Source organism: Erpetoichthys calabaricus, chromosome 3 (genome assembly GCF_900747795.2).
Source record: "Erpetoichthys calabaricus chromosome 3, fErpCal1.3, whole genome shotgun sequence".
Taxonomy (NCBI): Eukaryota; Metazoa; Chordata; class Cladistia; order Polypteriformes; family Polypteridae; genus Erpetoichthys; species Erpetoichthys calabaricus.
Genome location: NC_041396.2, coordinates 127,937,407 through 127,964,732, shown reverse-complemented (window position 1 = coordinate 127,964,732; position 27,326 = coordinate 127,937,407). Strand labels below are relative to the sequence as shown.

At 41.6% G+C, this 27,326-nt stretch overlaps 2 non-coding genes and 1 pseudogene across 2 annotated transcripts; 2 read left to right on the top strand and 1 right to left on the bottom strand.

Moving 5' to 3' along the window:
* Nucleotides 1-6,382: 6,382 nt before the first annotated feature.
* On the top strand, nucleotides 6,383-6,470 carry trnay-gua (transfer RNA tyrosine (anticodon GUA)). Its single transcript is given in 2 exon segments — nucleotides 6,383-6,419; nucleotides 6,435-6,470. It is a non-coding gene; the product is annotated as a tRNA-Tyr (tRNA).
* Nucleotides 6,471-7,149: 679 nt separating this feature from the next.
* trnaa-agc (transfer RNA alanine (anticodon AGC)) lies at nucleotides 7,150-7,222 on the top strand. The gene has a single exon. It is a non-coding gene; the product is annotated as a tRNA-Ala (tRNA).
* Nucleotides 7,223-23,918: 16,696 nt separating this feature from the next.
* LOC114648376 (uncharacterized protein K02A2.6-like) lies at nucleotides 23,919-26,687 on the bottom strand (annotated as a pseudogene).
* Between the last annotated feature and the right edge of the window lie 639 nt (nucleotides 26,688-27,326).

The window sequence follows — 27,326 nt, the reverse complement described above, 5'->3', positions numbered from 1 at the left end:
AGATAGAGGGGGTAAACTAAAAGGAGGGGCAGAATGTCAGGTCTGTTTAATGTCTTCCTAAACAAATGAGTTAAAAACAAATGAATGGAGTCAGCTGATGTCATTAATTTTGGGAGGTCATTCCACAGTCAGGGTGCTATATACTGTACACTTGAAGGCCCCGCTGTCACCTACAGCGTGCAGGTTAGTGGGGGGCACAGAATCAGAGGACCTTAGTGGGCAGGTCAATAATAGAATTTGATATTCAATCCTGTAAGACACAGGGAGCAGTGAAGGTGCAGCAGGATAGCTGGGATGTGCGCGCTGTTGTTGGTTCGTGTCAGGACTCTTGCAGTTGAGTTTTGAATCAGCTGGAGCTGTGATATAAGATTATATTATTATAAAATAACTTAATTATTATATTATAAATTAAGGCATGAGGGTTGCCCTGGACATGACATAAGCTACATAGGGTCTGACAATGGGTCCAAGGATTTCATTCCGATACCTAATGGCAGTCAAGGTGTCGTTGTCTAGCTGTAGAGGACTGTGCGTCCCTCCATGGATGTGCCTCCCCAGACCATCACTGACCCACCACCAAACCGGTCATGCTGAACGATGTTACAGGCAGCATAACGTTCTCCACGGCTTCTCCAGACCATTTCACGTCTGTCACATGTGCTTAGGGTGAACCTGCCCTCATCTGTGAAAAGCACAGGGCGCCCACCAGTAGTGGACCTGCCAATTCTGGTATTCTATGGCAAATGCCACTCAAGCTCCACAGGGCCCACTAAAGGATGTTGGTCCCAAAGGCCACCCTCATGAAGTCTGTTTCTTTTTGTCAGAGGTCAGAGACATTCACACCAGTGGCCTGCCTGCTGGAGGTCATTTTGTATGTTCTGGCAGTGCTCATCCTGTTCCTCCAGACCTGCTGATGGGTTAAGGACCTTCTCTGGCCCTGTCCAGCTCTCCTAGAATAACTGCCTGTCTCTTGGAATCTCCTCAATACCCTTGAGACTGTGCTGGGAGACGCAGCAAACCTTCTGGCAATGGCACCTATTGATGTTCTATCCTGGAGAAATTGGACTACCTATGTAACCAGGTATCGCCTCAGTAGTGACACTGACTGTAGCCAAATTCAAAACGAGTGACAAAACAGATGAGGAGGGAAAAATGTCAGTGGGCTCCCTCCACCTGTTAAACCATTCAATCCTGTTTTGGGGGTCGTCTCATTGTTGTCCCTCTAGTGCACCAAAACAGCTGAAACTGATGAACAAGCCCCTCTGCTACTTAACTGACCAGATCAATAGCCCACAAGTTTCATTGGCTTGATGCTATACTCTCATTAAAATGTGTTCCTTTAATTTTTTGAGCAGTATATTTTCATGTAATATTGTGGTTTTTTAAGTCACTGCACAAATTACTGAAATACACTCAGTGATAGTTTTGGACATCCCCTCACACTTCACAAATGCAGTAGTTTACAAACATCGTATTTTAATTTTTCTTTGAGAAGCATGAAAAATAATTGAGTTGAATCTCAACTTATGATTACATTTTTTGCTACGTATGTACCATTGAGTGACTTTTTTTTAAATCAGATGGTTACTTTATTTTAACAAACAATGTATAAAAAATAAAAAATAACCTGTTTACTCTTTACTCTCAGATCACATTCTATTTGTTTATCAAGCAGAACTGAATATTTTAATTTTCTACACAATACTGTAATAACTGTACAGTTCAGCAAGCTAAAATAACACAGTGAGACACACAAACTATGCATACATACTACTGGTGCAGTAATTGGTTTTCCTGTGGATTGGACTGTTGAAATGACACAATGGCTGTGCATGCTGGGGTCTTTGGCACTTGTTGTCCCAGTACTGTAGTATGCGAGGTGTCACCAATGGTTTACCCTGCTCCTCTCCTTCTCCCTGTTCCAGCCTCAGTTCAAGATTGTCGAGATGACAAAAGTATTTTTTTCTGAGATGTTCAGTATGTTGAAAAAATTGCATGTGGCCAGCATCCAGCGTAATGTTTTGTCTAAATTCTCCACTCCTCTTTTTGTAGCATTATAGTCCATCATTTCTGGCCATGGCATCTCCTATCCCAGTGTAGATCACATTGTTCACCAAGGATGTGTCATTTGTTTAGACAAAACTTTAATGTCTTCACTGGCCTATTCTGTGTGGCCAGCAGTTGAGATGGGAGCTCTGGCTTATTTTTCCTTATTGTGCTAAGCATTGTTACCTTCCTCTTGAGGAGCTACTGTCCCAGTTTGTGTAAACGTTATTGCAAATGGCATTGTGGACATGCAGCTTATGTCATGTCCAGGGTAACCCTCATGCCTTAAATTCTCACAGCAGTTCCTCCATCTAACTTCCCTTTGTTAATGAAATGACATCCTCTGCTCTTCTGTATCTCTATGCTTCCCCTTGAGCAAGTTTTTCATAGCTTTGGACTGGCTTATCATTTTTATGCAGATGATGCTTAGATCTACAGCATTTCAGTGTTAAATGTGACACTTCATCACAGCTTTCTCAGCTCACAACTTGGCTCAGTGAAATTAAAGTAAAATTAAAACCTGAACAGAGCAAAACTCTTTAAAATGAAATTGCAACATAACTGAACTCCTGCAAAGTGGCACTAAAGTGCAACTTAAGAAAACAAAGTCCTCTTCAACCATTCTTGGTGATGATCTCATCAGACCTTCTTTTACTGCAAAGAATCTCGGTGTCACTTTGATTTCTCCTTTTCTTATTTCACCATGTAAGCCACATTAAGAAACTTTCTTACTTCCACCTGTGTCACATTTCTTATGTTTGCTCATTCCTCTCCTTTTCTAATGCTGAGAAACTTGTCCCTGCTTTTATCACATCCTGCATTGATTATTGTAAGTCACTACTACCTCACTGCTCCCTGTGTCTTACAGGATTGAATATCAAATTCTGTTCTTGACCTGCCCACTAAGGTCCTCTGATTCTGTGCCCCCGACTAACCTGCACTCTGTAGGTGACAGCTGGGCCTTCAGGTGTATATAGCGCCCTGACTGTGGAATGACCTCCTGAAATTAATGACATCAGCTGACTCACTTTATTTGTTTTAACTCATTTGTTTAGGAGGACATTAAACAGACCTGACATTCTGCCCCTCCTTTCAGTTTACCCCCTCTATCTGTCCAGGTACTCAGGGTTTGAATTTTTATCACAATTTATGTTATTTGCTCAAGATATTTTTGCAGTATTAAATGTTGTATTTTAGTCTTCATTATTGTCTTTTATTCTGTTTGAATATTTTGTATATCCTGTATTTATCTTCATTTAGTGAAGATATTATTTGTAGTCAATGTTATATAGGTCCTGTTGTTCTTTTTGAATTTTGGGCAGGGTGCTATATAAATAAATTGTGTTCTTATTAGTATTTTTATTTTTTTCTTTTGATGGCCTATTGTTTATAATAATAAGTGACAAAAACTAGAGCAGTTCTATATAAGGCAATTAATATATTGAATAATTCAGTATAGAATATGTATTGCCGTTTTCTTCACACACGTTTAAAAATATTAGATTGGCTTAAATGTTTATTCTAAATTGGTTTAGAACAATATTGCACAAATGCATAGTACATTTTAAAAAACGTAATCACTTTTATTATTAACATTTTACTAAACTCTAACGTGGTATAAACATTATAATTATATTGTATAGTTCGTTTCATGAATGTAAACGAAAAACTATTTTCAGTTAACACAGATCTTGATGACTTTAATTTTGTCGACATGTTAAATGGTTCCCACAGACCCGAACACAACGTAAATGTTAATAGTGTATTTCACAGAAACGATCCGTATTGTTTAGTTTGATGTATGACACGACGTGATGGCAGAAACCGTCTGAACTTCACAATGATGTGTATTATTTGGTTTCTAAACGGGTCTTTCACCCGACGTTACTTTCCGGGCTTTGCCGAGACCTGCCGAAACCTTCCAAAAGTAATTTTACGAAGTCAGTCCTGAAACGCCGGAGACGTCACTTCCGGGTCTGTAACTGCGGGTCTACAACTGCGGGTCTGAAACTGCGGTGACGTATGGTGCTGTGGCTCTGCAGGTGGATAGTATTGGTCTTAATCGCAAATCTGACATCTTCAGAGTGAACACTTGCACAACCACAGACACTAATCCCACCTCTTTGGGGAAGCTTGTCTCCACGTCTCAGTACCCGATTGGATTTTTCGTGCCTTTTGTTTTAAGTCTTACCTCATTTCCAGAAATCCGATTGGATCGGCCGCGCAATATTTTATAGGTCCCACCCACTCTGTCTTGTGTGACGCATCAGGCGGCCTTTGAAGCGTCGCACCGTGCACCGCGCATGCGCACTTCACCAGAAGACACATGGACGCACACAGGGATTTTATTATAGAGGATGAACATGTTCTACTTAAGTTTGCATATGCCGGGTTTATGTCCAAATGTTTGTTAATGGCGTTTTTGTCCGACAGCCAAGATTTAGCCGTTCTCTGGCACTTTTAGTGCTGGCCTTAAATCTTACTTGTACATTGTCCCAGTTAAATGTATGTCCTGTTGATTTAGTATGCGTGTAGATCACTGATCGTAAATCCTTTCTTCTGACGGCGTTGTGATGTACCTGTATGCGACTTGCGATTCTTTTTGAAGCTTGTCCTATATTATACCGCTGGGCAAGAACTGCATGGAATGCTATAAACTTCGTTTCGTGTTTCTGCTGTCAGTTTCTTGTTTTAGCGTTGAAAAGGACATTGCGCAGATTGTTCGCTGGTTTCTGTGCTATTCTGATGCCTGATTTGGCCAGGATATACAGTACAGGATATTTCACTGTATATAAAAGATGATCCGCTGTGGCAGCCCCTAACGGGAGCAGCCGAATGAAGAAGAAGAAGAAGATATACAGTGCATCACTTTTTCCACATTTTGTTATCTTACAGCCTTATTCCAAAATGGATTAAATTCATTTTTTTCCTCAGAATTCTGCACACAACACCCCATAATGACAACGTGAAAAAAGTTTACTTGAGGTTTTTGCAAATTTATTAAAAATAAAAAAATTGAGAAAGCACATGTACATAAGTATTCACAGCCTTTGCGCAATACTTTGTCGATGCACCTTTGGCAGCAATTACAACCTCAAGTCTTTTTGAATATGATGCCACAAGCTTGGCACACCTATCCTTGGCCAGTTTCGCCCATTCCTCTTTGCAGCACCTCTCAAGCTCCATCAGGTTGGATGGGAAGCGTCGGTGCACAGCATCTGGCATCATATCCAAAAAGACTTGAGGCTGTAATTGCTGTCAAAGGTGCAGTATTGAGCAAAGGCTGTGAATACTTATGTACAGGTGATTTCTCAGTTTTTTTATTTTTAATAAATTTGCAAAAACCTCAAGTAAACTTTTTTCACGTTTTCATTATGGGGTGTTGTGTGTAGAATTCTGAGGAAAAAAATGGATTTAATCGATTTTGGAATAAGGCTGTAACAATAACAAAATGTGGAAAAAGTAATGCGCTGTGAATACTTTCCAGATGCACTGTATATAATTAACTAAATGGTGTGTGTGCTGTTTACTATAAGTATATAAACATTTCCCATTGCAATATTTCCAAATATTTATTTTCACCTACTTCAAATTAATTAAATGTCAGCATCAACTAGAATATATTACTTCCCAAATTTTATAAATACATACAAACACAAGGCTGTGAACTATTATTTATTCATTCTTACTGTGCTTTCATTTTTATTGTACCCCTCCTGATTATCTGTGCGGCCGTCTGAGACCATGGTAAAGGTGCTATACAAGTAAGTGAAATGCGATATTATTTGTTATAATTATGATTCAATAGAATTTGCAGGCAGTTTGTTTAATTGTGATTTTAACTATGCTTGTTGTCCATATGTTCCTTAACAAATCAATCATTCATTAAACAGTTTTAGTTTAATCAAAAAATAAAAATAAACAACTAAATCTGCAAAGTAGAATTCAAAGCACCGTTCGTCGAAGAGAAAGTTTAAAAATATATACTGTATATTTTAGAGACATATTCTTTCACTCAGCAATCTGCCATGTATCCCTGCAATAATTTCTGGTCGATTATCTCTCAAGAATCGCAGCTATCCCTTGACTAATACGCGATATCCTTATATTACAGCGGTGACCACGCCAGTCGGGCTACGACGTTCAAGTCTGAGAATAAAGCCTGACATTTTAATCAATATGGTAATACTTTGTTTTTTGTAATTTGAAGTCGAGTTTAGGAAAAATTGCAAGATACTATCAACTACGCTTTAAATAAACATTTCTCCAATAATAATTGAAAAAAAAAATCATATTTAAAGTGAAGAGACTTGCGGGAAAAGGTTTAAACAGAAAGCCTTCGATAGCTCAGCTGGTAGAGCGGAGGACTGTAGAGGTACACTGCGGGAATCCTTAGGTCGCTGGTTCGATTCCGGCTCGAAGGACTTCTAAATCTTTTCCTTTTGTTACGTATTGTTAGTCCATCTTGTTCTTGTAATGACGAGATTATATTCTGTTTAACGTTTGTTAAAGTACTGCTAAAGTGTGAAAATTTGGACCCTTGTGACAATTTGACAATGTTTCACAACGTATCATTTGTTTTACCAGTTCATATACGAAATTTCTAGAATAATCCACTTTGTTGCATGTTTGTTCACGGCAAGCGCCCGCTCTAAACAACTGCAAATACGAAAGTATATTACAAAGTAACTCGTATATAAGAAAACACTGTCTCGACATTTTTTACAGTTCCACCCTGTACTGTTTCAAAAATAATAATAGCAATCCATCCATTTTCCAACCCGCTGAATCCGAACACAGGGTCACGGGGGTCTGCTGGAGCCAATCCCAGCCAACACAGGGCACAAGGCAGGAACCAATCCCGGGCAGGGTGCCAACCCACCGCAGTAACAATAGCAAAAATAATTTTATTTATATATACATCATGCGCTAAAATTAATTCATCAGAAATATCGACTCATCTTTTAAACCCTTGGGAGTGAGGAGGCCGTAACTTTGAATGCAGGCTAGCGTTACATAGCAAACTAACCAGTCAATATTACATATATGTTGGAATTTAAATTTAAATACTATTTACAATAGATGAAATATTATGAAACAAGTGGGGGATTAGCTCAAATGGTAGAGCGCTCGCTTAGCATGCGAGAGGTAGCGGGATCGATGCCCGCATTCTCCAGTTAATAATATTTTTCTAGCGCTGTAATACGCAACAAACTGTCAATCGGAAGAAATTCATTAATGTGAAGTTCATCTGCTGTCGGTGTTTGCGGAGCTGTGACTTAAGGACGAATGCTTCGGACAGAATAACAAAATCAACATTTTTAGACAGATTTATTGAGCTCACGTTTCATTCTATTTTCCTTCATTACTGTAATAATGCACATTCATTTTTTTATTTATTTATATTTATTCTTGTCCGAAATATCCCTCCATATCATCTTCCCACCTCAGTGGGTTCACGTAAATTTCGGTCGGACAATTCGGAGGAACGCGAATTTAGTTGGTCTGAAAATAAACATTAAAGTAGAAGTATAATATTGTAGCGATCTCCGCGTCCGACTCGAAAAAAGAAGTTAAAAAAACAGACGTAGTAAAGTCTCACCAAAAAGTTTTTACTTGAACAAGCAAGAAAAAGAACTCCGACCTCGTAACCCCAAACACACACCCTTTTAAGCACCCTCTCCAATCCCTCCTCCCATCCCGGGTTGCCCCACCCCTCCCCCAGGTTACCGCCCCAATCAATACCCCGTTGTCAGTCTTCCGTGCTGTACTCCGCCCTCCTTCAATCGGACCTAACAGTCAAAAAAACAAAAAGACTTCAACCTGGCTGGGACGCTACAATATGTTATCACTTCGCTACCAATGCTGCTGGACCAAATTACATTCTGTACAACTAAGGCGTTACGGCACAATTTAGAGAATTCGAAGAGATCTTGTGGAAGTTCCAACTCGGTGACTCCAGTCAACTGCGTGAGATCACACGAACGGGGCACAACCTGTGTAGTTTTCGACACATACATGAGCGCGCCTCATAAATAGTAAAATATACGAGGTCAGCTAGTATTAGCCTTAGCTGTACACCGTCAGCACACAATACAGACCTAAACGACCTACCAGAATATGTGTTCTGCCTAAATGGGCACACGAAACAATGCAATGAGGCACACGAAACAATGCAATGATCTAGCCTAGGGCACAGGCGTTTCAACTCTTCATAAATCAGCAGCCGTGTCCACCAGCATTACCTTCCGTGGGGTGCTACTAAGTGCTTCGAGAGCAATTAAAACGCAATTTTAAACAGTGATGGTGGCGTAAAATATTTTGAATAATGCATGTATATATGGCATAACATAATACAGCATTAACATATAATGCAACATTACATTCTCGTATCTCCTGAATTCAGTTTAAACTAGCTAGAGACCAGACCTCTGTCTTGGCCAGACGTGTGTTTTTTTTCCCAGCTTTAAAAAATAGCGACCCCATCCGTAGTGACGACTCCTAACGGGAGCAGCCGAAAAAAAGAACATAAACATGAGAATAGCTACGGAAGAAAAAAACGAAGATGTTTGCGTAGCTAATGTCCGTAACTGCCATCTAGCGGGGATCTTCCATAAATTAAAAATATATGTGAGGAGTGTTGAGAATTGCCACGGGGTGGCGCTAAAAGCACTAAGCAGTGACACGCAGTACTTGCAAGCTCTCCGTAGATCAGGGGTCAACACTGTGGCTGCAGGTTTTTGTTCCAACCAGCTTCAGTTTTTAATTGGACTCCTGGGCTAATTAAGTGAATTGTTATTTGCCAGATTCTGTGTTGTGGGACAAATATAGAAATTAGAAAACTAAGTTTGGTAAATATATATATATATATATATATATTAAAATGTACCAAGCAGTTATATGGGAAAAATGTATTTTTGTTTTCTTTTTAACAATATTTTCATCTCGATTTTCATTCAATTTTTTGCCAGGTGTTCCAATTGTTTAATTAATTCATTATTTTCTAATTAGTGGGTCTAACGCTGAAGTAGTTGCAGCCTTTCATGATTCAGTTCTTTTTGCCTGGCTGTCTGCTCTGCTGGTTGACATTATTAAGATACAATGAAGGGTGCAAACTGCACAAAGAAAGGGCAAAATAAAATGAAATCAACAAAAGGTTGTTAAGCATTTAAATATATAGCAAAAGCAGAAATATTCCTAAATGTCTTATAAATGTAAAACATGCTGCGGTGCTTTCTTATTGTAGAATAAGAGAAGAGAAAAAAATACCAGCTAATTAATTGAGATCAGTGTTATCAGGTGTTGTCACTGATTATGAATCTGGTTGGAACAAAAACCTGAAAGCACAGTGGGCCCCCAGGACCGATATTGAGAACCCCTGCCGTAGATAATATAAATCGTTAAGTAGTTGTTTCGGTTTTAAAAGTGGAAGATTTTATTCACAGAGTATTTAAGAACAAAACTTAAATATCAAAGAGAGATGTTTAGCTGAAATATTGTTTTAATAATAAATTTTATTTATTCGTAGGCGCCTTCCTAAACACTCAAGGACACCGAACAATAGATAAAACACACCTTATAAATGAAAGTAAAATACAAAGATTAAAATCAGACAGAGCAATTGTAATTAAATAGAAAGTGTGATGTAAGATTATACATTATGAGAAAGCCAAATCCCAGCTCCAAAGCCTGTGACGGTTATTCTAAATTCTAATTAAGCAGTTTTTTGAAAATATACGGACTTTTAATAATAACACATTTGACTTGTTTGCTTTAATGTCTGACTTGCTCCGGATGGGCTCTGTGTCCTGCTACCCTGAACTGGCTGAGTGTGGAAAATGAATGAGTGATAAGGACTGCTTAAATGACGTAGAAGTGAGCAAGCCCCAAAACACACACTACGCTGTCTTAAGTAGTTGGCTTCTCCTTGTCATAGGTAGTCAAATGACTGAAATATACTGCTCAAAAAAATATGAAATATACTGCTCAAAAAAAATAAAGGAACACTTTTTAATCATAGTATAGCATCAAGTCAATGAAACGTCTGGGATATTGATCTGGTCAGTTAAGTAGCAGAGGGGGTTGTTAATCAGTTTCAGCTGCTTTGATGTTAATGAGATGACCCCCAAATCAGGAATGGTTTAACAGATGGAAGCCACTGACATTTTTCCCTCCTCATCTTTTCTGATTGTTTTTTCACTAGTTTTGCATTTGGCTAAGGTCAATGTCACTACTGGTAGCATGAGGCGATACCTGGACCCTACAGAGGTTGCACAGGTAGTCCCACTTCTCCAGGATGGCACATCAATACATGCCATTGCCAGAAGGTTTGCTGTGTCACCCAGCACAGTCTCAAGGGCATGGAGGAGATTCCAGGAGACAGACAGTTACTCTAGGAGAGCTGGACAGGGCCGTACAAAGTCCTTAACCCATCAGCAGGACTGGTATCTGCTCCTTTGGGCAAGGAGGAACAGGATGAGCACTGCCAGAGCCCTACAAAATGGCCTCCAGCAGGCCACTGCTGTGAATGTCTCTGACCAAACAATCAGAAAAAGACTTCATGAGGGTGGCCTGAGGGCCCGACATCCTCTAGTGGGCCCTGTGCTCACTGCCCAGCACTATGGAGGTCGATTGGCATTTGCCATAGAATACCAGAATTGGCAGGTCCACCACTGGCGCCCTGTGCTTTTCACAGATGAGAGCAGGTTCACTTTGAGCACATGTGACAGACATGAAAGGGTCTGGAGAAGCCGTGGAGAACGTTATGCTGCCTGTAAAATCGTTCAGCATGACTGGTTTGGTGATGGGTCAGTGATGGTCTGGGGAGGCATGCCCATGGAGGGACACACAGACCTCTACAGGATAGACAACGGCACCTTGACTGCCATTAGGTATCGGGATGAAATCCTTGGACCCATTGCAGACCCTATTAGGCTGGTGCAGTGGGTCCTGGGTGCCTCCTGGTGCATGACAATGCCTGGCCTCATGTAGCGAGAGTATGCAGGCAGTTCCTGGAGGATGAAGGAATTGATACCATTGACTGGCCCCCACTCTCACTCGCCTGACCTAAATCCAATAGAACACCTTTGGGACATTATGTTTCAGTCCATCCGATGCCGCCAGGTTGCACCTCAGACTGCCCAGGAGCTCAGTGATGCTCTGGTCCAGATCTGGGAGGAGATCCCCCAGGACATCATCCGTCATCTCATTAGGAGCATGCCCAGATGTTGTCAGGCATGCATATAAGCATGTGGGGGCCATAAAAACTACTGAGTATGATTTTAAGTTGCTGCAGTGAAATTTTGGCAAAATGGACTAGCCTGCCACATCATTTTTTCACTTTGATTTTTGGGGTGTCTTTGAATTCAGCCCTCTGTAGGTTGATAATTTTCATTTTCATCAAACGATGTGGCATTCTTTCATTAATAACACATTACCCAGTCCATATCAGTACATCTATACTGATCCAGCACGATTTTTTTCCCATTGAGATCTGATGTGTTTTCAAAGTGTTCCTTTAATTTTTTTGAGCAGTTTATAATGATAAAGTAAATTCAGGAAAATTAATATTTAATACAATGATACTGCAATACACACTGCAACTGTTTACATGACAATTGTTAAATAAGATGCCAAATATACAAACTGACAATTCTCTGCATTAATTAAAAAAAAAAAGGTAAGAAAATGATCAGCTATTTGCAAGCATATTTGTAGAAGGAAAAACAAAAGACACACAAACCATTGTGGAAGGGGCCACAGCCAGATATCCTGAACATTAGGTCAGCTGCTCAAGTCTCTTTCCTGTCACCTCTTTCATTCAATCTACTCCTGCACTGACCTGCCGGCAGCCCTGGGGCACATGGGTTTCCTACCAAAATATAACCAAATTCCGTGATTTTGAGGTGGCCATAGAATTGGCAGAGAAGGTGTTCAGACTTTTTTCTTTTGATTAACAAGGATCCATTGCTGCCATTTCAACTGACTGCTCTTTTTGTTGCCATCAGGCAGCAAATGGTTGAGGAATGGCAGAAACTATTGATAATGATGGTGGAAGAGCAGTGGATACTGGTAGGGGGACCAGTGGTGGACCAGTGTGGAGGCATTCTGTGGTGGCTTTTGCCTTTGTAAAGAATCATCTGGTTGAGTCCTTTACCAGTACATAGAAAGATGCAGTAGCCAAAAGGCCCCCAGTATGATGCACCAGACAGGTAACTCCATTTAGTGAGGTCAAAGGCCTGGGACCCAGTTAGTGCACTCAAGGCCAGCTCCTTGGTCAGAACCAACTCACTGAACGCGTCCTCAGCAAACTTAAGAGCCCGACACTGTGTGTCTCCTGTCCTCCCGTAGTGTCCGTAGGAACACAGAAAGGGTTTGGAAGACATGAGTGATCTATGTATGAGTGATTCACAAAGAGCCTGTGTGCAGCCACTCCTCACTTTTTCTACACCCATTTATGTGCCAAGGTGTGCTGACTGCTTAGTAAAAGTTAAGTTAGGGTCCGGGTGGTTGAAGACATTTTCAGAGAATGAGAAGTGGTCTCTCATCACTGCTGCACAATGATTCACCATCTCATTGGTGACGGTTCTGCCAGTAACATACATTTCTGCTAGCTAAATTGAGACAAGTGCCAAGCTGAGGTGTGGGACTGACAGGAAGTTCTGCCTATACTATGTACCAGTCCAAGTAAGAATGAAGATATTAGAAGGTTTAACACATGAGACATTGGGATACCTTCTGGAACATAAGGGACCTGTATCACTGTGATTAATTACAGTGGAACCTCGGTTCACGACCATAATTCGTTCCAAAACTCTGGTCGTAAACCAATTTGGTCGTGAACCGAAGCAATTTCCCCCATAGGATTGTATGTAAATACAATTAATCCGTTCCAGACCGTACAAACTGTATGTAAGTATATCCATCCATTTTCCAACCCGCTGAATCCGAACACAGGGTCACGGGGGTCTGCTGGAGCCAATCCCAGCCAACACAGGGCACAAGGCAGGGAACCAATCCTGGGCAGGGTGCCAACCCACCACAGGACACACACAAACACACCCACACACCAAGCACACACTAGGGCCAATTTAGAATCGCCAATCCACCTAACCTGCATGTCTTTGGACTGTGGGAGGAAACCGGAGCGCCCGGAGGAAACCCACGCAGACACGGGGAGAACATGCAAACTCCACGCAGGGCGGACCCGGGAAGCGAACCCAGGTCCCCAGATCACCCAACTGCGAGGCAGCAGCGCTACCCACTGCGCCACCGTGCCGCCCATGTAAGTATATATTTTTTTAAATTTTTAAGCACAAATATAGTTAATTATACCATAGAATGCACAGCGTAATAGTAAACTAAATGTAAAAACATTGAATAACACTGAGAAAACCTTGAACAACAGAGAAAACTAACACTGCAATAGTTCATGCTATAGTGCTAGGAACCGCTCACTAAAAGCACTTTTTTTTTTTTTTGAGTTTTAAGCACAGGGGGAAAAATTAACATTTGAAAAATCCGTAATTTAATAAACCACCAAGAAAAGTAACATTGTAACAATGCAGGCTACGAACCAATCACTGTAAATCGAACTGAAAACAAAAACAAGCCTTCTCTACCTTATGCGTCCCTCCCTCTCTCGCTCGCTCTCTCTCTCTCTCTCTTTTGCGAGCCTGGAGCGCCTGTGTGTGTGTCTCTCTAGCGCGCTCCTGTGTGTGTGCGCGTCTGTCTCTCTCTGGCGCTGCCTGTGTATATGCTCGGCTCTATCTCTCTCGCTGCCTGTGTGTGTGTGTGCGCGGCTCTCTCTCGCGTGCTGCCTGTGTGTGTGCTGCCTCTGTGTGTGTGTGTGTGTGTGTGTGTCGCATGCTCTCGCTCTCTCTTGCTCGCTGTACAGGGAGAAACTGAACATGTACAAACCGAAAGGGAACCTGGCTTGTTCGTATACCGAGTGTGTGGTCGTGAACCAAGGCAAAAGCTTGGCAAACTTTTTGGTCGTAAACCGATTTGTACGTGTACCGAGACGTTCGTGAACCGAGGTTCCACTGTATATTTGAACAGAAGGGGCACCAATGTATTAGGGAAATGTTTGAATAGATGGGTCTGGGATTGTCTAAACTGGGAATTGCTCTCTTAAAAATAACCGTTCTTTAATGGCACTTCACTGGTATGTGTGGTTACTCATAGAACCATTGTTTGACAAAGAACTATTTAATTCTGTGAAAGGTTCTTTGTATATAAAGTTGGTTCTTTGGGCTTTGAAATGGTTCCTAAAATGGGGACAAAATAGAAATCCTTAATATACTGTATAATAAGTAACCTAGCAGGATACTAACTGATCAAGAAAGCCTTAACTCTGCCTGTGTTATTGTATGCAGCAAAAGTCCTTTTAAAATTAAGAACCTACTGGTATCTCACACATGTGTTATCATCTATTCATACCTATTTATGGTACTGTCAGTGACACAAAGCTGACAGGGGCTGCAATAGTTTCCTCTGCTCACCAAAGAATAAAGAAATTACTCTTTTTATTCTACATCTGCTGTCTGCCTGCTGTTTACCTCGAACCTTCGTCCACAGTTTTCTGGCGCCCAATGTGGGACAGACAGGTGACTCCTCGAGCGGGATCGTCCAGAAGACCGGTAAGAGGACCGATTCCGGCCGGATCGGGGGGACCAGCTCCGGCAAAAGTTAGGACTGTCCTGCCTCAGGCGAATCCTGTGTGAGAAGTCTCTGGCCTCCTCCGATTGTATACGAAGGTCAAGTGAAACTGGGAGTTTCCCTAGCAGGACGAGAAATTCTTGGTGAGTAGACTGAGGGAATCCGATTGAGTAAAAGACGTAACTCAGGGATTTGACTAGTTTACGGGAAAGAAAATTGAGTATGTCGGACTCTAGTTCGGGTCCGAAAGGAGGTTCACCTAGGAAACTAGTTGAAAAAGAAAACCGGATTAGATTTAAAAAAAAAAAAAAAAGCATGTAAAAAAAAAAAAAAATGGAATAAAGCGGTGGTAGATGGCCAGTTGAGGGAACTGGGGGCATTTCAGAAATACAAGTAATTAGGAAAATCCTATGCAGAAATACCCAAGGCTGTTGTAACAGGGGTCCTTATAGAATGGACATGTTTGATAGGTGGGAACTAGTGATAAAGGATAGAACCCTGGAGGCAGCACAAAAGCGTAATGAATTGCTTGCTGCCGAAGTTAAAACCCGGAAAGAAAAGGAAGAAATGTTATTAGCTTTGCAAAAGACTAAGATAGAACCAGAGCCCGATCCCTAGAACAAAAGAAAGAAAACAGAAAAGAAGGACCCCCTATACCTCGTCATTTGTTTACCCCCTCCATATTCTCATGCCCCCTAATCAAGGTCCCTAACCCCCGACACGACCCCACCAGGCTGCAGGACCCAATAACCCCACTACTGTAAAGATTCACCGTAATTGGGATATTCAAGAATTAAAAAATGTGGTGTCTGAACTGCCTGCCCTAAGGGGGTTGGTGGGCTAAAATTCGAGGAGCAGCTCCAACAGCTAGATGATATGCTGCAGAATGGACACAGGTGTTGCGACGAAAACTAGGCACTACCTGGGCAACTGTTAATCATGGGACTTGTTTAAAAACTGCAATTGCAGGAAAATATAAAAAGGCACAGACTGGTCCCTCATATCAGCTGCCAAGCAAAAGAAAGGCGAGACAGTCGATGAGTGGGCACACAGAATACAAGACCTTATGGCTAATCATTCAGGCCTAGACAATGCTGATGATCAAACTCGCGCTGCCGTTCCCCCTTTTGTTTCGGGACTAAGAAGTGACATTCAAAGCAAAGTTCGCATGTCCTGCATAGGCTGGGAAAGCACTACTTTTGAGGAAGTGAAACGCCATGCAGAGCATGCCGAGAGACAATCTAAGCAAAAAGAATCTGATACACAGACTAAGCTGCTTGCAGCACAACTTCAATATTACACAGGGGGAACGAGCAGGGGCAGAGGTTTCCAAGGCCGTGGACGTGGCAATTCTTTCGGAGGAAGAGGGCGTGGGAGGGGACGGGGGTTCCCGTCTTCCAACCCTAACAATCCCTTCGCTCAGATGCCCAACCCTTCGGAGCAAACACCAGCGTCATATGCCTGCTACGGCTGCGGTGAGCTTGGACATTTCAGACGTGACTGCCCAAACAAGCGCCCACCACGAACATCTCCTCTCCCAGAGCCTAATGGCATTCCTTGGTCATAGGAATTAGCAGGGACCCCCAGCCATTTCTTCCAGTTTCCTCTGCTTACCCGTCATGCTGACACAGATCCTTTACTGACTTTGATAGTAAACGGCAAGGAAACTGTCTTCCTTGTGGACACAGGAGCCACACGCTCCACTTTCTCACTGTTGGAGGTCCCTGCCTCGAAAGACACTGTGAAGGTTCTCACTGCTTCAGGACAACCAGACACTTTACTAGTTTCAAAGCCTCTGCAAGTGCAACTCAGCACCGACAGCTCTCCATTAACTCATCGCTTCCTGTTAAATCATCTGTGTCCTCTCAATCTACTAGGAAGAGACCTCATGACTAAACTGTCACTCTCAATCTCACTGACAGAACAAGGATTTTACTGCTCCATTCCTAAGCTCCTGTGCCAAATCTCCCCACACCCCAAACCCTCTTTTGCAGCCTGGACCCTAAACATCTTCCCACACACCCTTCTCCTTAAAGCCCTACACTCTTTTCCTTCATGTCTTTTTCCCCACTTGCAGGTCCCTGACACCCTACACTGTACTGCCCAGTACTTCCCTGCCGAAGTAGACACACCTTGGTTAGAATCTTTTCTCTCTTCAGGTATTTGCCCAGAGACCCTTCATATCCCTTGCATTTTTATCTCATCCACCAAAGCTGCTGCTTCAGTTCACATATTCACAAAGCATTTTCTATTTAGGAGGTGTCCCCCATGTTTCCTTGGCCAAATCTAACACCGTTCGTTGGGTCAAAATTGGGGACTGGGTTGAGCAATGTCTAAATAGGACTGATTGGCTATATGTCGCACCAGGCATTTTTGATACTTCAGACCATTTGATAACTAAGGTGTTAATCCAGATCGACCTGCCAGTCATTCGTTCCCTCTGTCACCCATCTCTTTCTCTATGCTCTCTACAAACAGACTTTTTCCCATGGCTTTCATCAATTCCTGACACCCTATGGTCTCAGGGAAAGAACGATTTTGGCAGGATTGCAAATTGTGAACCTCTGGTGGTTTTTCCGAAATCATCCTTCCATCCTCGCCGTGCACAATTTCCTCTTTCTCCCGAGGCCGAACTCGGAATTGCGGCTGTACATAAAGAGCTTGTTAAAAGGGGGGCTATAATTCCCATCAAATATTCTCCTGTAAATTCTCCTATTCTGCCAATAAAGAAGGCTGATGGCTCTTGGCGCTTTGTCCAAGACCTCAGACAAGTTGATTCAGCTATTTTATCTAGGGTACCGATTATCCCTAATCCTTGCACTATTCTCTCTACGATTCCTGCAACGGCTCGTTACTTCTCAGTAATTGACTTAGCAAATGCTTTCTTTTCTATTCCTGTACATCCTGATTCTCAGTTTTGGTTTGCTTTTATTTTTCAAATCCACCGTTGAAAATGGACCATTATGCCACAAGGTTATACAGAGGTTCCTTGTGTATACGGCCAAGCGCTTGCTCAGAACCTGGAAGGCTTCTGGTTAACAGGAGGAGTGCATTGATACAGTACGTCAACAATTTATTACTCTGTAGCGAAACAGAGAATGCATGCACACAAGACACAGAATTATTGCTCAAATATCTTGCTGAAAATGAGCACAAGGTCTCTAAGGCCAAACTGCAGTTAGTTCAGACCACCATCAAGTACTTGGGTCATGACATCACGTGTGGTACCAGAGCTCTGTCAAAAGACCGCATAACCACCATTCAAAACCTTCCAAGACCGGTCATAAAACAACAGGTTAAGTCGGGATATTCTCTGTGGCCGCATAGCTTTTGATGGGAATGTTTTCTTGTTGTGGAGTTGTGCTGTGTGATTTCCCGAAGTGGATTGTCCTTGATTTGTCGCTGGAACTTGGATCGCCACGGAAATTAGTGTTTCCTTGATTGCCGCTGAACCCGGTTTCGCCACGGACTTTTTCATGATCTGGAAACTAGCACGTATAAAACTACGGTAAGATGAATTCCTAATTTAAAAGTAGTTCCAGCTTGCAGCCTGAGAAGTTGTTTGATTGTACATTTTTCTGAAAGAGCACAGCCTTTACAAAATCTAGCAAACACTGCCGACCTTCCTCTTTCTGGTCGCATACAGTGGAATGAGCAGGCTGAGAAGGCTCTATGTGATTTAAAAAGTGCACTACTCTCTGCGCCAGCTTTAGGACTCCCTGACTATTCTTGTCCATTCACTCTGTTCGTGGATGAATGAATGCAGTACTAACACAGCTCCATGGAGAAAAACAGAGACCAATAGCCAAAAAATTGGATCCAGTGGCTATGGGACTGTAGCAGCCACAACAGAAGCCGTGCTAGCCAGTACAGATATAGTGCTCATGAGCCCCCTAACATTAAAGGTGCCTCACGCCGTACACTCCATTTTAGTACAGGCCAAAACATCACATCTCACTACTGCTAGGGCAATACACTATCAAAATGTACTTTGTACACTGTCAAACGTCACCATCGAAAGGTGCTCCACTTTAAACCCAGCCACTCTTCTTCCCACTGAAGAAGAAGGGGAGCCACATAACTGTTATGATGAAATAACTAAGGTCATAAAACCCAGACCAGACCTGCAGGAAAGCCCCTTAGAAACAGGGGAGATAATTTATGTGGATGGATGTTCCTTGCGATTGGATAATGAAACACCCTCAACCAGCTATGCAGTGGTCAAAGGTGACCACCTGCTGAAGGCAAACCGAATTTCTTCAAGTTTAAGCGTGCAAGCTTCTGAATTGATAGCTCTCATCCAAGCTTATCAGTTGTCAGAAGGGAAAATCATAACAATCTATACTGATTCCAGGTATGCTTTTGGAGTCTGCCATGATCATGAAGCATTATGGAAATTAAGGGGATTCAAGACCAGTACTAGCAAGCCCATCTAACATCAAAAGTTAATAGAATCCCTCTTAGAAGCCATAACCAAACCATCAAAACTGGCAATAGTTAAATGCCAAACCCATACTGGGAAACAGGACCCTGTACCAGGTACCCAGGTAAGTCCCGCCGTCACACCTAACCCAATGGGTCCATTCGAACATCTCCAAATGGACTTCATTGAATTAACACCGTCTAAGGGCTACCGTTACTGCTTGGTAATTGTCGATGTGTTCTCCCGATGGGTGGAAGCTTTCCCTTCCAAACATGCAGACGCCAAAACTGTGGCAAAAGCCTTGATAACAGAAATCATTCCAAGATGGGGAATACCACAGAAATTGCAGACTGATAATGGTACCCATTTTGTGAACTCTGTAATAAATGAATTGACCACTTGGCTCCAGATAAATGTACATCATTACTGCAAGTACCATCCCCAAAGTGGAGGTATTGTAGAGAGGTGCAATGGCACCCTAAAATCTAAATTGGCAAAAATCTGTGAGCAGACAAATTTAACCTGGCCTGACGCTTTACCCCTGGCCTTAATGGGATTGAGAGGGAGGACACACGGGCAGTTGGGACTTTCGCCGTTTGAAATTCTGACCAGACGGCCCATGCCTGCCGGCATGGTTATTGGAAATGTCAATCTGCATACTGTGGACAATGATCTTCTCTCCAGTCTTAGAGGTCTCCGAGCATCCCTGAAGGAAGTCCACGAGCAGGTTAACCAGGCTTGGCGAACCAGTCCTCCACCAACGGAGTCACAGATTCCCCTGGGAACCTGGATACTGGTCAGAGACACCCGAAGGAAGCACTGGCATCAACCTCGCTGGAGGGGACCGTTCCAGGTGCTGCTATCCACACCTCACGCCGTTAAAGTCGAAGGACTCCCTGCCTGGATTCACGTGTCGCATTACAAAAAATGGCACACATAGCTCTGCTAGTCCTAATCTTTTCTATCCATCTGACTTTGGGACAACGACAAACAGGTAGTGACTGTCCGACTCACCAACTGAAGCAAATACATGGGGACTTTCCCACGTTAATTTTCCAAATAGGGAAGACTGCCTCATTCCAGATTGACTTTTGTGCCATTGCTCCCTGTGGATCCAGCAGACAAGACAAATGGAGATGGTCTGAAAAATATGTTTGTGCGACTCGACCCGGGTTTAAATCTGATTCAAGCTCCTCCTCCAACCTGTCTGAATGTTCAAGCTGGAGTGATTCTTTTGATTGGCTGTTGCCTTATTCCATTAATCCATTATTTATCCAGAAGTTTTTCACTGCCTCAGTAACTAAAGCTTATTTTGTCCACACAGAATGCATGCATCTTCTCTCCCACCCCCAATTTTCTTCTCAGTCCACCCTCGATCAGGATTGTTTTGTTTGAACTATTCTTTGTTCAAAAAGGGGGGAATGTGGAATAATAAAAATTTTAAATCAATATATTAAATAATAGTTGAACAAAGAATCTTGGACTGAGGACCTTTTGACCTATTTTTGTACTTAGATAAACAAATCTAAAATGCCTTGATGATTACTATCTGTGTGCATCTGGGTGGATGAAAAATATGTTATGCAAACCAGCTGAAACTAAGAAAATGTATTATTTTCAAGTATAAGAGTTCTTTGTGTTAACCATATGAATGTATTAAGATTGTTAAGGTATGTGATGTGGGGAAGTTAAAGGTTATTAAGTGAGTCAGCCCTTAGGAAGATGCACTCTATCTTAGTTAAAAAGAAGAAGTTACCCCACCAGTAAGGGAGGGCTGCTTGTGAAACTGCAACTACAAAATAAGCTTTGCGGTAAGTGCATATGTGACAAAAACGATATAAAAGCCTGCTGTGAAAAGAGGAAGCAAGGCTGTGACTAGCTGTCAGTTACACAAGCTGACAGGGGCTGCAAGCCTCCTGTCACCAAGAATAAAGAAATTGCTTTCTGCTATTGATTTGTGTCTGCCTGCTGTTTACCTCGAACCTTCGTCCACAGTACCTACTATAGATCTAAATAAATAAAGGGTCCTTTCTGGAACCTTCTTGCAGAGTGTTGTTCTGGGAACCAAAAATGGTTCCCCTATGGCATCACTCTGAAGAAATATTCCAGCACCTTTGTTTTTAAAGGATAAGGTTGGTATTTGTCAAGTCAGTAATTTCTTCGTATTCATGATATATATTAGTTTGCTACAAGAACTTATGTTCTGAAGTGAAACTTATTTTATAAATAAAAAAAGAAGCCCACTTTTGTGCTGTATAATGGACCTAAAAGGTACTGCAGTCCCAGTGTGATTAAACGTCTTAAAACTTATTGTATATGTCTATTTGTTAAGTCAAAGATGTTACTGAGCGTTGATCCTCGTCTTGAGATTGCATACATAGTGCAAAACAGCATATTTGTGTCCTTTTAAGAAGGAAAAAGCAAACCATTGTTATGAGATGTAGCCATCTTAGAAGGAGACAAAATAGGTCCCTCACTGTGCCAAGTTCTTCCTCCTTTGCCACACCTTTCAGGGCCAGGGGTGTGGAATCATCTCAGAAAATAGTAATAAGTGAAAACAGTCACACTTATGATTGCTTATATCTTTTCACTATGCTGAAGCTTTTTATTTTACTTCACAAAGACACTGCCTGCTGCTGCTGTACTGCTAATGCACTTGCGAGCCTCAGTGACAGAGAGTATTGTCCAGGCCCATAGCCAGTGGCTGAAGTGGGGCAGTACGCCAAAAACTGCACTCTTCTGTTTCAGCAGTTGAGCACTTGCTGTAAAATAGCTGCATACTGGCACCTTGTGCTCTGATGCCCCCCCCCCCCCCCCCCCCCCTTCCACCAGCTCCTCAAAGCAATACATGTATATTAGTGAATCCAAACCTCCAAGGTTGACCCACCTGGCTTCTCAAAATCATATATGTACACACAGCTCTTTTGTAAACTGCAAAAGCAGAAATAGGATACAATTTTCTGTGGCAAATTAATACATACAGACATTGTGAAGAAAAAACATTAACTTGAAAAACACCGAAGTTATCCTTTAAGAGTGTTGGGGCAGAGAGTTTAGGACAGGCCAAGTTTACAAGCAGAACTTCAAATAGAGGGATGAACAGTAATTTGAGGGTAAGTCAAAAAGTGAATACAATTTGAAAATTATACAGTAATCACAATGGCTAGACAATAATGCAATACAATGGCTTATAGGCAGTCTGAACATGCACAGTGCAGTGCTCTGCCATTAGTCTAGTTGAAACCAAGGTCAAACGAACATGGACACTCCACTGCATGAATTGCACCATTGTTGAACAACGTGCCATGTAGTAATTTCTTTGGGCAGAGGGAATGAAACTTGCTGAAATGCACTGAAGGATGTTGGCTTTCTACAGAAGTGAAAACACCATGACTCAAGGAAGAGTTCATGATTTGCTAGAAATGGTTAAAGTAAGACGGACAGGTGTAAATGACAAAGCTCAATCTGTTCGACCATCGACCTTGCACGCACAAGGTACATCGACATGCGAATGCCGTCATCAGAAAAGACCAACAGATTATGTTGTCCATCATTGCTGCACATTTGGATGTTAGCTATGGATCGGCACATGAAATAGTGCATGATGATTTGCGGTGCTGTAAAGTTTGTGCAAGATGGGTACCCAAACAGCTTACTGATCTGCACAAAACGTCTGTAAATCTCAACAGGTTCCACTCCCTCTGCCCATAGAAATCTCACTACAGCACGTTATTCAACAATAGTGCAATTCTGCAGTGGAGTGTCCATGTTCATTTGACCTTGACATAAACTAGACCAGTGCTTCCCAAACTCGGTCCTGGGAAGTGGCTGCAGGTTTTTGTTCCAACCAGCTTCTTTTTTTACTTGGACTCCTTGGATAATTAAGTGATGTGTTATTTCCTAAGTTCTGTGTTTTGGGAACAATATAGAAATTAGAAAACAAAGTTTGGTAAAAAAAAAATTATATATATAATATAAATTAATATTAATAATATGTAATTAATATATATATATATTAAAATGTACCAAGCAGTTATATGGGAATAATGTTTATTATTATAAATGATTTTTAACAATATAATTTTTAACAATATCTTCATTTTCATTATATTTTTTCCAGGTGTTCTAATTGTTTAATTAATCCATTGTTTTCTAATTAGTGGGTCTGATGCTAAAGTAGCAACCTTTGATTATTCAGTGTTGTTTGCCAGCGTGTCTGCTCTGCTCATTTTTAATTTTCATTAATAAGATACAACGAAGGTGAAAAGCTGCACAGAGAAAGGGCAAAATATAATGAAATCAACAAAAGAGAGTTAAGCATTTAAATCTATAGCAAAAGCAGAATGTTGTGTTTTTACACATAAACCAACAGTATAATAGTAAGTTAATAAAGACAGACACAAATACAGCAATTACCAAACTTCCACCATTTTATGTATAAAAACAAGTTCCGGCTGTAACGTGCATCTTAATACCAGGGTGCAGGCACATAACACATTCAATGCAATTATTTGAAACATTAAATAGAACTTATATTTAGTATTAAATTCTTACATATACATAACATTTCCTCCCACCCAGCTTGGATGTGTAACAGTATTTTTTTATTTTTTTAATATATCATATCTACAAAACACTTGGCATGGATACAAAACATGAATATAAAGACAGCTAAAGCATACTATATAAAAGTGCACCATTTATTATGGTGTACTGAAACATTTATATATGGCGAAATGCAGCTTACCAAAGCTAACAGACTCTTAAGTACTTTGTACATTAATATCGACTACAAGTTCAACCTTTCAGGAGGTTTACGAATCCTCTCAGGATAGCGTCTTTCTTGTGTAGGTAGAGCAGACATTTGAGATGAGGTTGATTCAGCAGATTCTTGAGGCTGAGATTCACCAGCAGCAAGGGATGAATCAGGTGTCAAGAAGGTAAACTCATTTGAGTTCTGAGGAATGATCAGCTCTTCAGCCTCATCTTGTGATGCGTCTTCCTGAGCTTGTGCATCTAGAAGCTGGTCGATATGTCTACGCCAGACTGTATCATGCCCCACCTGCACTGTGTATGTCAGTGGACCAGTCTTTGACACAGTCTTACCAGGTTGCCATTTCTGATTTGAGTGTCGGTAGTCTCTAGCAAGCACTTTATGTCCAACCTCAAATATTCTAAGCTTGCGTTGTTTTTGGTCTTGGAAGCACTGCTTCTTTTGCACATGTATACGCAAATCAGGTTTTAGTAGATCTAAGCGTGATCTCAAGCTTCTTCCAGGGAAAAGCATTGCTGGAGTCTGACCTGTGGTTGAGTGAGCTGTGTTTCGATAGGCTAGAAGGAAGCTTGCAATTTTCGCATGTAGCGACTCTTTTTCCTTTTCCATGGCTTTCATAGATAGTTTGAAGGACTGAATAAAACGTTCAGCTAGACCATTTGTTGCAGGATGGTAAGGAACAGAGTTGATGTGCTTAATGCCATTCTTTTTTACAAATGCCTGGAACTCAGCAGATGTAAACTGAGTTCCATTGTCACTGACTAGTTGTTCTGGAAGTCCAGTACGTGCAAATAAGGTGTGGAGTGTATCTACCGTTTTAGATGATGTTGCCTTTTTTACTGCAAAAATTTCAGGCCATTTTGAATGTGCATCAACCACAATGAGAAACATTCGATCATGGAAAGGTCCTGCATAGTCAATGTGAAGTCATTGCCAGACAGAGCTTGGCCATTCCCAGGTATGAAGGGGAGCGCTTTGGGGCTGTCGCCGAGTCTGTTGGCATCCTGTGCATGACTTGGCCAGATTCTCTATTTGAAGGTCAATTCCAGGCCACTATATGTAGCTTCGGGCTAAGCTTTTCATCTTTACAACACCTAAATGACCTTCATGAAGTGCCTCAAGTATTTTTGTACGACGTTTGGGTGGTACAATCACTCTTGTGCCCCACATAATGCATCCTTGACAAACTGATAACTGGTCACGTCGATTTGAGTACTCAGGGAGATCAGCATCACTTCTAGAAGGCCAACCTTTTATTATCAAGTCAAATAATTTGGCCATAGTGGGATCTCGACTTGTCTCTTTCTGAATTTGAGCACTTGTAATGGGTAAGGGCTCCAGTTGTGTTAGATGGAAAATTTCAGCTGGATCGGAAAGGTTTTGAGTTCCTTTAAACTCACAAGGTAGACGGGAAAGTCCATCTGCATTTGCATGTTGTTTTGTGCCTCTGAATTCAATTTGGTAGTCATGGCCGCCTAAAAACAAAGACCATCGTTGTAAGCGTGCTGCAGCCATGGTTGGAACACACTTATGAGGATTGAAAATAGCAACTAAGGGCTGATGATCAGTAACTAATGTGAAATGTTTACCATATAGGTATTGATTAAATTTCTTTACCACCCACACTAGGCTTAGACCTTCCCTGTCTATCTGTGCATAATTCTTTTCAGCAGGACTTAGAGACCTTGATGCAAAAGCAATTGGTCGTTCTGTGCCATCAAGCATCTTGTGAGAAAGAACAGCACCAATGCCATACGGTGATGCATCGCAAGCCAGGCGCAATGGCAACTTTGGATTAAAATGTGTCAGCACTTCATCAGATGTAATCAGCTGTTTGGCAGTATTAAACGCTTGTTCACAATCTTGTGACCATTCCCATTTACTTCCTTTTTGTAGCAAACAGTTTAGTGGATGCAACACTGTTGAAAGATTTGGCAAAAATCGATGGTAGTAATTTACAAGGCCCAGGAAAGAACGTAACTGGGTCACATTTTCAGGCTGAGGTGCCTTCAGGACAGCATCAATCTTGTCTGGGGATTTATGGAGGCCATTCTTATCAATAATATGTCCACAGTATTCTAAAGAGTCCCTAAAGAAATGGCATTTACTTTTATTTGCTTTCAGTCCAAATTCTGACAGCCTAGTAAGGACTGCTTCAAGGTTTGTCAGATGTGCACTATTATCTGTACCAGTTACAATTATGTCATCTAAGTAACACCGAGTACCAGGGATGCCCTGCAGCACCTGATCCATTGCTCTCTGCCACATAGCAGGAGCAGACGAAACTCCAAAAACCAGTCTGTTATAACGGAAGAGTCCCTTGTGAGTATTAATAGTGAGGTACTTTTTAGATGACTCCTCTAATTCCATCTGTAAATATGCTTGGGACAAATCTATCTTTGAAAAGTACTCGCCACCAGCAAGTGAGGCAAAGATATCCTCTATGCGTGGTAGAGGATATTGGTCGACATGTAGTACAGGATTTATTGTGACTTTAAAGTCACCACAGATGCGTACAGTACCATTTTTCTTGATCACGGGCACGATGGGCGTTGCCCACTCAGACCAATTGACTTTGGAGAGGACACCCTGTCCTTCTAAACGCTTGAGCTCTGCCTCAAACTTAGGGCGAATAGCATATGGTACAAGCACATCACCTCTGTTCCTTACCATCCTGCAACAAATGGTCTAGCTGAACGTTTTATTCAGTCCTTCAAACTATCTATGAAAGCCATGGAAAAGGAAAAAGAGTCGCTACATGTGAAAATTGCAAGCTTCCTTCTAGCCTATCGAAACACAGCTCATTCAACCACAGGTCAGACTCCAGCAATGCTTTTCCTGCTTAGGAAATATGCTCAGTCCTAAGGTGACCTGCATTTCTTTTATGGACTGCCAGTTAAGCTGGATACTTTTTAGCCATTCACGTCCAAATAAGGGAACACCTCCTCTTGGTAGCACATATAAATCCAGCAGATGTCTCTAGCTTTCATACACAACTGTCACCTTAAGCTTACCAATGGGAGCAATCTTTTCACCTGTGTATGTTTTTAGTATTACTGAAGTGCCTTTCAGTTTCACATTTGGAAATTTTTCTTTATAATCTTTTTCTGAAATAATTGACAGGGCTGATCCGGAGTCTAACTCCATTTTTAATGTCACTCCTTCCACTTTGGGTGCCACCCATATTATTCTGCGGTCAGTGTGTTTAATAGAATGGAGCTCTAGACAAGACAGATGTTCAGTTTCAGAGTCACTGGAGTTGGTTTTATCAATTTCATGCACCTTTTTGCTTTTATTACCCATTTTATGTGACTTCCCTTTATTTTCGTTCATTCTGCACATTTTCTGGATGTGCCCTTTTTTATTACACTGTCTGCACTCTTTATCTTTAAACCAACATTCAGTCGGAACGTGCGATTTTTT